Below are 9,541 nucleotides of genomic sequence, written 5' to 3' on the forward strand. Positions count from 1 at the left end.
CATAGAACATGAAATTAGCACAAAGTATGAATCACGTAATCGCGAGCAGCAAATTACGCCTAAAGTTCGTACCTAAGTGGAATTATGTTACCTGAAAAATAAACTCAATTAATAGTTACCCTTTTTAGTTTATTACTTTTTTCTTCGAAATTACATTCTTCCTGAAATTTTCTCCATAGCAAGTCGTCTTAACGTCGGACACGCACAGAATTTACCTGAAGTTCTTAAATATTTTATACAACCGTATCCTGAAAAATACTGAACGTTAATAACATAATTCATCAAGTCACTATAGCTTTATACTGAATTTAGTCGGAGAAATTAGACTGTGCATTTGTTTACGGCTGTCAGTGCATTTGCACTGAGCGCTCGATCAGCTGTAGGCGCGTGACGTAGGAAGTGATTGTTCGCGGTCAACGACTGCCTTGTGCGGCGCGCAGACTTGACTGTTGCTTTGAGTATGTGCCGCCGCCGGAACGCGGCGCGGTATCCTTATATTCTCTGCATGTTTACATATAACTGTTGATGTCTCAAAAGTATGTCATTCCACAAAAATTTTAACGTTCGATATATAATGTATTCCCTTAGAGCGCCGAGATTTAAGAGTTTCTACTTCGAAAGTGTTATCATGAATGATTTTGCGAACCCTATATGGACCGTTATAAAGCAGAAAAAATTTGCGACACAAGCCCTTTCCTTTGTGAGACAAACGGTGAGACTTAATTAACACCTTTTGGCCAACTTAAAAAGTTTTTAAACTGCCAGGACGTTTAGCTAGTTTCTCTCTTCTAGCAGCCGCAGACGCAATATTTCATAGAGCCAGGTTGACAACTTCAGAATGCCGCAGTTTCCGTGAAGGCGGAAAAGGAACGATTTCAGAAATGCGATTTGTCGGTGCTTTTTTTTAATATCAGTATAGGCGGTAAAGAAGTTGAATCACTAGGGAGTTCATTCAGAATGTTTTGAAAAATATGAAGATACTGATCCCACGTTCTGTGATTCTGATGACAATAAAGTCGACACAATTTATTGATTTCCTTCATCCATCTCTCTGAAGCATTAGATTGAGGGTGAAAAAGTGAAATGAAAATTGGTTTAATCTTACGACGCCGTAGAGTACGAAGGCAAATTTTAGAGCGAAACTGTGATCCATTATCTGATATAACCTTATCGACATGACCCACTTCTTTAAGAAAATGTTTGATGAAAGCGTTAGATACTGAACGAGCTGTTGCTTTGCGTAAAGGTGTAAAACACACATATTTTGATGTCAGTTCCACTGCTACGAAAATGTACGCAAAACAGTAGAACGAACCACTGGACCGAACAAATCGACTGCAGCCATATCCTTTAATTTCGCTGGAATGATAGGAAACAACGGTGCTCTGTGAGAAATAGTTGGCGGCTTAGCCTTTTGACATAATTTGCATTTGGCAAGAACAGATCGAATACGTTTTTCCATATTACTGAAGTAGCAATTTTCTCGTAATTTATGAAAGCATTTTCTGGGACCAAAGTGTGCATAACTGAAATGTGTGTACCAAATCAATTTATTGACCCACTCATCAGGAATACAAACTAACCAAACAGAGTTGTCGACCGATTTTCGTTTAAAAAGAATATCATTGCGAACTAAATAATGCTGTCTAATCGCTACGCTTTCCTTTCTCCTCCATTTCTCCTTAACGTCCTTCCAGATTGGATCCTTATTTTGCTCCTTAGAGATGTCCTGGAGCGAAGAAGAAATAAAATTTTCAAACACAACACCTTTAATATGCATCAAACAATAATTGTTTTCTTTGCAGTCCTCCTCAGCACTTTGTTTCAAACCCACAGGTGCATGTGATAAAGCATCAGCAATAATATTTGAAGAACCCTGTATGTAAACAATACTAAAATCAAATTCCTGTAGATACAACGCCCATCGTGACAATCTTCCATGCGTTAATTTTGTTGACATAAGAAATTCCAGAGCTCGATGATCGGTGTAAACCTTAGTATGTCTGCCATACAAAAATATGCGAAATTTTGTGAAAGCCCATACAACAGCCAAAGCTTCAAGTTCCGTAATCGAATAATTCTTTTCTGATTTAGAGAGAACACGACTTCCAAATGCAATATTCTTCTGTACTACAACGCCGTTTTCTTCTATCTCTTGAAATAAATGTGCACCTAGGCCTTTGTATGATGAGTCCGTCGCCAAACAAAAATCTTTAGATAAATCCGGATGTGAAAGAAGTGGAGCAGCAACTAAAGCATCACGAAGTTGTTCAAATTCTGACTGAGCTTCCTCATCCCAACACCAATTAGAATTATTTCCGGATAGTTCACATAAACGAGGTGTGGCCAAATTGTCAAATCTAACAAAGCGTCTAAGAAAATTACAGACACCAAGGAAACTATGAACATCACGTTTTGTGGTAGGAAGAGCATAATTACGAATAGCGTCTAGTTTCTCTGGGTCTTCTTCTGTAGAAATAATGTGACCGAGAAATTTCACCTTAGAACAACCAAATTCAGATTTTTCCAAGTTCACTGTAATGCCAACTCTTGCAAAAAATACGTAATAATGAATCCAAAATTTTGTTATGCTCACTCCAAGAACATTTAGCAATAAGAATATCGTCAACATAAGAAGTAATAATGTCACGAAGATAAACAGGTAAAATTTCGTTTAAACTGCAAATGAATGCTGCTGAAGATACAGTAAGTCCAAACGGTAATTTCCGAAATCACTTTTGGGTAAAATCGTCATATCCGGTTATTCTTTACCGATTCTCTAGATAGATTGATAGTTGAAGAGTTGTTTTGATAGATGCAAAGAATAGTAAAAGAGTAGGCAGCGGTGCAGTAAACTAAAAGGGAAATAGTACCACTACAGCTCGGGGCCCTGTGCACGGTACGGCACATATACACTTAGTGTAGTGAATCCCCTGAGGACATTAATTATTCGCGTCATTTTGCGGATCAATTTCTACTATTTGCACTTGTCTCTCTGAAGTTCTGTCACGTGGAGGATGCCAATTAGGTCCCTCCTGTCTGTTAGATACAACTTCTTGGTTGTGTCTGTTATTAAAATTTCTATTTTCCTGTCTGTCTGCATGACTACTTCTTGTGTAATTTCGACTGTCACTTCTGAAATTACTGTTAGACCTACTACCCTGGTTATTTCTGTAGTAAGAATTTCTATTACTGTATGAATAATTTCTGTCTTGATGATACCGATTACTGTTTCTGTATGATTGATCATTCAGGTACGAATTACCGTTATTATAATTGTCGGTGTAATTTCTTTTAGAACGTCTGTTATTGTCATAAGGCTGGTATCTATCGTCCTGTCTGTTACGTCTGTCATTCTCAAAATTACCCATATAACGCCCGTTCCGATCACTATCCCTTTTCTCTGAAAATATATTGTAATTACTGTTACTGAAAAAATTACAAGAGGTCCCGTCGTCGTTGTCATACTCGAGTTCTTGTAGCAAAGTCTTAAAAGTCTCAATGTCGCCTTTACATCTTCCGGCTAAAGCAATTTGTCTTATGGATTGTGGCAGCTTAGTTAAACAAATGCGAATTAATTCAATCGGGCTATAAGGGTTGGACAGGAACTGATTCTTTCGAATCCTGTCTTCAAAGTATTCTGCCGGCGTGCGGAACTCAGACTGTTTAAAATTACGCTGCATAATAAGACTACGTTTGACTCTGTCTTGCGTGTTTTCGGACCAATATGCCGATAGAAATGCATGATAAAAATCATTTAGATTATTACAATCTCTAATAAGTGCACGCATGCGCGTCGCCGGTTCGTTTTCTAAATATCCACACATAAATTCCAGTTTGTGACTTAGTGGCCAATTTGGTGGAAGTGCGTACATAAATTGATCTAACCATGAACATGGATGTATATCATTCTTAGAATTGCGAAAGATCTTAAATTTCCGAACAGTCAAAAAGTGTTTATAGTCAAAGTTTTCGCCTCGTGGCGACAAAGACCTACCGCGTCTGTCCCAGTCCGAATGTCGATTATTGTCAAGTTCGCGCGCCTGACGCTCTCTTGTCGCATCCCGTAAATGAATCATATTACTTTCTTCAAACCCCTCTGCTATCTGTGATTCCGAATTTCTTTTGCTGTCTTTTCCTACGATTTCGCCTTCAATTTGTTTGACTTGCTTTTGTAATGCTTCAAATTCCCTTTTAACGCGTTCATTAAATTTTCCCTGTTTTCCAACATGTTTATTTATGTTCTGGTACTCTTCGGTTTCTGCAAATGGTAATGGAGCTGTATCATCCGAAACTCTGTCCCCATTTAAACTAAGACTTGTCAGTTTATCTGAAATCTCCTCAACTCTTTCCGATGAGTCACCTATTTTTTCTTTCTGTTTATTTACGTCTTCCGTAAGTGTCGAGACTCGGGTTTCGGTATTGTCACATTTAGTAGTTAACTGTTCATACTGTTGTGTTAGGTTATTTATTCTGTCATCCGGCACGGATTCCTCGATTCTTTCAAGTATTTCTTCCTTATCGTGTGCACGTTGTAAATTTAGCTCTGAAAATTTTTATACTATCACGCGATCTCTTTCCTTCTGTTCTCTGTCCTGTTCCTCTTGTCTAATTTCTATTGAAATTAAACTATTATTGTGAGCATTCAAAATCGGTTGTACTTCTTCTCTAATTTCTTTCTTTGATTCATCTTTCATGTTTTTGAAACATGTCCCTGTTCGTGAGCCTAACTGTGTTTCCATTGTTTCCATCTCGGTTTTACTTGTTCCTATTTGTGAGCCTAACCGTGTTATCATTGCTCTTAATTCAGATCCCAAATTTAATATTGCACTCATCAACTGCTCCATATCTTCTGTCATTAATCTCGTATTCTGAAAATTTTTTGATTGTGAATAATTTTGAACTGTTTCCGGACTATTTTCCCGACTTATTAAATTGTTTTCCACTTCATTATTCATCATCCTGTTCTCCTGTGTTGGCGAGTTCGCCATGTCAACAATTTCGTTATTCTGACTATTCATCATTTTTGCCTGTTTCATCGATCGCGTAATCATTTACAAAACATATAAAACTCGTCACTGTATGAAAATTACACACAATGACACTTTATCATCAACAATATCATTCACACGAAATGTTTTCCTCAAACACGATTAACGAACAATTGAAATCTTCCTAACTGCACAAAATTGTCAAACCCGTATACAAGACAACAAAAATTAAATTCTGCAAAAAATACCATTAGAAGAATGACAATTACCAAATCTACACATACAATATAGACTACAATTACTAAACTACAAATTACTACAACAATACTACTGTCTGCTATTTTTACAGTCAGAAGAATTGCAAGGGACGATCCGAACCAGCGGTCACCACGTGCATGGGGGCTTAATTATATAGGATGCAAATACTTTTTAATTTTTTTTTAGTCGCTGTCTGTCCGATTACGAAGTCTCGTAAACGGTTGGCCCTGACTAGTATTTGTACGCAATCTGACTACACAGAATAACAACAAAGAATGAAAGAAAATTTCCGTTAACACAATTAATTAATTAAGTCCCCAGCAACTATAAAACCTACGAAACCAAGATACAAGTGTAATTGTTCTGTGTGTGGAAGTGTGATTCACCGTACACATCTGGCACGGTTCTTCTTCAATAAGACAAGAAATTTTAAATACCATTTATACTGAAGTAATTTAAAAAAATAAGTAATTGAGTAAGGAAACCAGAATTACACTCTAATACAAGAACACAAGCCAGATGCTTTGTTGACTGAACCTGTAATGACGCATTATTTAAGACATTGAAATAATTTAAAAAAAGGGATTTTTTTTTACCTTCATATATATTGACGAAAAGCACTCTGATCATTACAATATCTCCATTCGAACAACATCTGCTGTCTAGCCCATCAAACAACTGCATAAAACATGGCCTCAAATAGTACAGCTATCAATATCCTGTCAGCAAGATCTGCACAACCACTCACTACGACGACATCTCAACAACGACTGACTCCTACTACATCTCAACAAGCACTGACTACTGCCACATCTCGACAAGCACTGCCAGTGGAGGCGGCGGAATAAAACTCTTTGGCGCAATCTCTGACGCTGTGGCTCAGTGTAGCCACCTTTCATAGAGTCGATTTAGAAGAGATAGGGGATCCAGTATTAGAATCGGAATTTAAAAGAGCTTTGGAGGACTTACGGTCAAATAAGGCAGAAGGGAATAGATAACATTCCATCAGAATTTCTAAAATCATGGGGGGAAGTGGCAACAAAACGACTATTCACGTTGGTGTGTAGAATATATGAGTCTGGCGATATACCATCTGACTTTCGGAGAAGCATCATCCACACAATTCCGAAGACGGCTAGAGCGGACAAGTGCGAGAATTGTCGCACAATCAGCTTAACAGCTCATGCATCGAAGCTGCTTACAAGAATAATATACAGAAGAATGGAAAAGAAAATTGAGAATGCGCTAGGTGACGATCAGTTTGGCTTTAGGAAAAGTAAAGGGACGAGAGAGGCAATTCTGACGTTACGGCTAATAATGGAAGCAAGGCTAAAGAAAAATCAAGACACTTTCATAGGATTTGTCGACCTGGAAAAAGCGTTCGACAATATAAAATGGTGCAAGCTGTTCGAGATTCTGAAAAAAGTAGGGGTAAGCTGTAGGGAGAGACGGGTCATATACAATACGTACAACAACCAAGAGGGAATAATAAGAGTGGACGATCGAGAACGAAGTGCTGGTATTAAGAAGGGTGTAAGACAAGGCTGTAGCCTTTCGCCCCTACTCTTCAATCTGTACGTCGAGGAAGCAATGATGGAAATAAAAGAAAGGTTCAGGAGTGGAATTAAAATACAAGGTGAAAGGATATCAATGATACGATTCGCTGATGACATTGCTATCCTGAGTGAAAGTGAAGAAGAATTAAATGATCTGCTGAACGGAATGAACAGTCTAATGAGTACACAGTATGGTTTGAGAGTAAATCGGAGAAAGACGAAGGTGATGAGAAGTAGTAGAAATGAGAACAGCGAGAAACTTAACATTAGGATTGATGGTCACGAAGTCAATGAAGTTAAGGAATTCTGCTACCTAGGCAGTAAAATAACCAATGACGGACGGAGCAAGAAGGACATCAAAAGCAGACTCGCTATGGCAAAGAAGGCATTTCTGGCCAAGAGAAGTCTATTAATATCAAATACCGGCCTTAATTTGAGGAAGAGATTTCGAGGATTTACGTCTGGAGTACTGCATTGTATGGTAGTGAAACATGGACTGTGGGAAAACCGGAACAGAAGAGAATCGAAGCATTTGAGATGTGGTGCTATAGACGAAAATTGAAAATTAGGTGGACTGATAAGGTAAGGAATGAGGAGGTTCTACGCAGAATCGGAGAGGAAAGGAATATGTGGAAAACACTGATAAGGAGAAGGGACAGGATGATAGGACATCTGCTAGGACATGAGGGAATGACTTCCATGGTACTAGAGGGAGCTGTAGAGGGCAAAAACTGTAGAGGAAGACAGAGATTGGAATACGTCAAGCAAATAATTGAGGACGTAGGTTGCAAGTGCTACTCTGAGATGAAGAGGTTAGCACAGGAAAGGAATTCGTGGCGGGTCGCATCAAACCAGTGAGTAGACTGATGACAAAAAAAAAAAAAAAAAAAAAAAAACGAGGAAAGTGATGTGAGTGCAACAAGATGGTGAAACCAGCCAGACCACTGCATCTGTCCTTCAAGCAGAATGGGATCTTTACCCCCCCCCCCCCCCCCAAAGAAAAGGCAGACATATGATGCTAAATGGCCATGTAAGTCGCCCGATCCGTCTATCTTCTTATTTATGGAGGAAAATAAATGATATGGTGTACACTGAACAAGGTGGAAACAGTGACGAGATGAAAGATCCCGGCTATCTCTGCACTCGGTGGGTCATATGATGTACTGCGTGCTACGGCTAGCATCCGTAATAGCCTGGAATGGTGTCGAGAACAAAACTGTGATTTTTTTGACACCTACACTTAGGGGCCGGCCCAATAAAATAGTGACTAATTTTGGTTTCCTCTTTTTGAGTTTCCATTTTTTTAAATTTTGTTTTACTCTATATGGTATACTAGTATATGTGATTTCCAGTACCTAATTCACGTAGATTTCTTATGTTGAACTGCATGTACACCTAAATATGAAGCTTCAGTGGAAGCAAGTTGACCTTAGCTGTAAGCAAGGGACACGCTATGGATCGTAAAGTGGGTGGGGAGAACTGCCCCAGCAGAATTCTGGAAGGCAGTCGGACACTTTCAAGTGAGAAGGAAGGCGGCCATGCTGGGCCGCGATTTGAGTTAAGCCGTCCTGGGTGTCAGACACGCTAAAGTCAGAATATAGATGGTATCTCAGGTTGTGTTGGGACAACATAGTCTGTTTTTAATGAACTGTATCTGAAAAAAGGGGGGGGGGAGGGGTGCGTCCCCTTTTTACAGCGTCCCGGAAGAGTGCTATTGTGGACATAAAGGTTGAAAGCCAGGAAGATGACGTATGAGAGTGAATGGGGAACAGCAAAGCTTACGACACGTTTGAAGACTGTGAGATATCACCACCGAGCACAAGCTCTGGAAGGCAGAATGTTTATTGAAACGTGAAAGCAGCTACTACTGGGAAACTTAAATAATTAAGGAGTAGGCATCGTCACCGTCCTGTTTTTATATTTCAAATTCCGCAACTTTCCACCATTTTCTGTTATTAACAAAGTCGCCGTTTTATCGCCTTTTTTATATTGTTTGTTAACTTAACATTGTGTTGTTTAACTCTTCTCTCTACTGTAGAGCAGCGTATTGAGCTGCTGTCAGCCTGCCCCCGCCTCTGGAGGGGAATCGAAAATCATAAAGGAAAAAAAAACCTAGCCTGCAACTGATTATAACATTCACATAAGGTATTTCGAAAGTGTTTTGGCTGGTTGCATTCTCCATAAACAGTCCTTAAATGAATAACAGTCACATAGGTCAACAAAATCTGACACGGATAAAAATCATAAATGTCTAGGTGTCATTAAATCAAAGTGTGATTTAAGTGACTATAGGTCTTATTTATGTATTTAGAAATTGATGTGGAGTGTTTTCTTTTAAATATGATATTTGTTGAAGCTTCTTAGACTACGAAATTGGTCAAGACACAGTAGAAATAGTGAAAACTTTTGTTGTGAAGGAAACATGATTATACAAGATTGTCATGACAGAACCTGACTGACATTGCTGGAGAAAAATTTATACAACAAATGAGCTCTACTGATTTTCTAAAGTTGCATATCTGTGTGGCGGAGTTTTATGTACAAGTAAAATGAATATTGTAGGAAAACGACAGAAAAAAATTGATAGCACTGATATTATGGTGCAAGCGATGACTAATTCTGCTACGGTACGTAGATGCGGTAAGAAATGAAGTACAAGAAACAACAATCAATGCAAAATTTATAGGAATCCTTTCTCGGGTGTTTATTGATATAACTTGTCACTTGAATGCGATA

This window comes from Schistocerca piceifrons, chromosome 2 (genome assembly GCF_021461385.2).
Source record: "Schistocerca piceifrons isolate TAMUIC-IGC-003096 chromosome 2, iqSchPice1.1, whole genome shotgun sequence".
NCBI lineage: Eukaryota > Metazoa > Arthropoda > Insecta > Orthoptera > Acrididae > Schistocerca > Schistocerca piceifrons.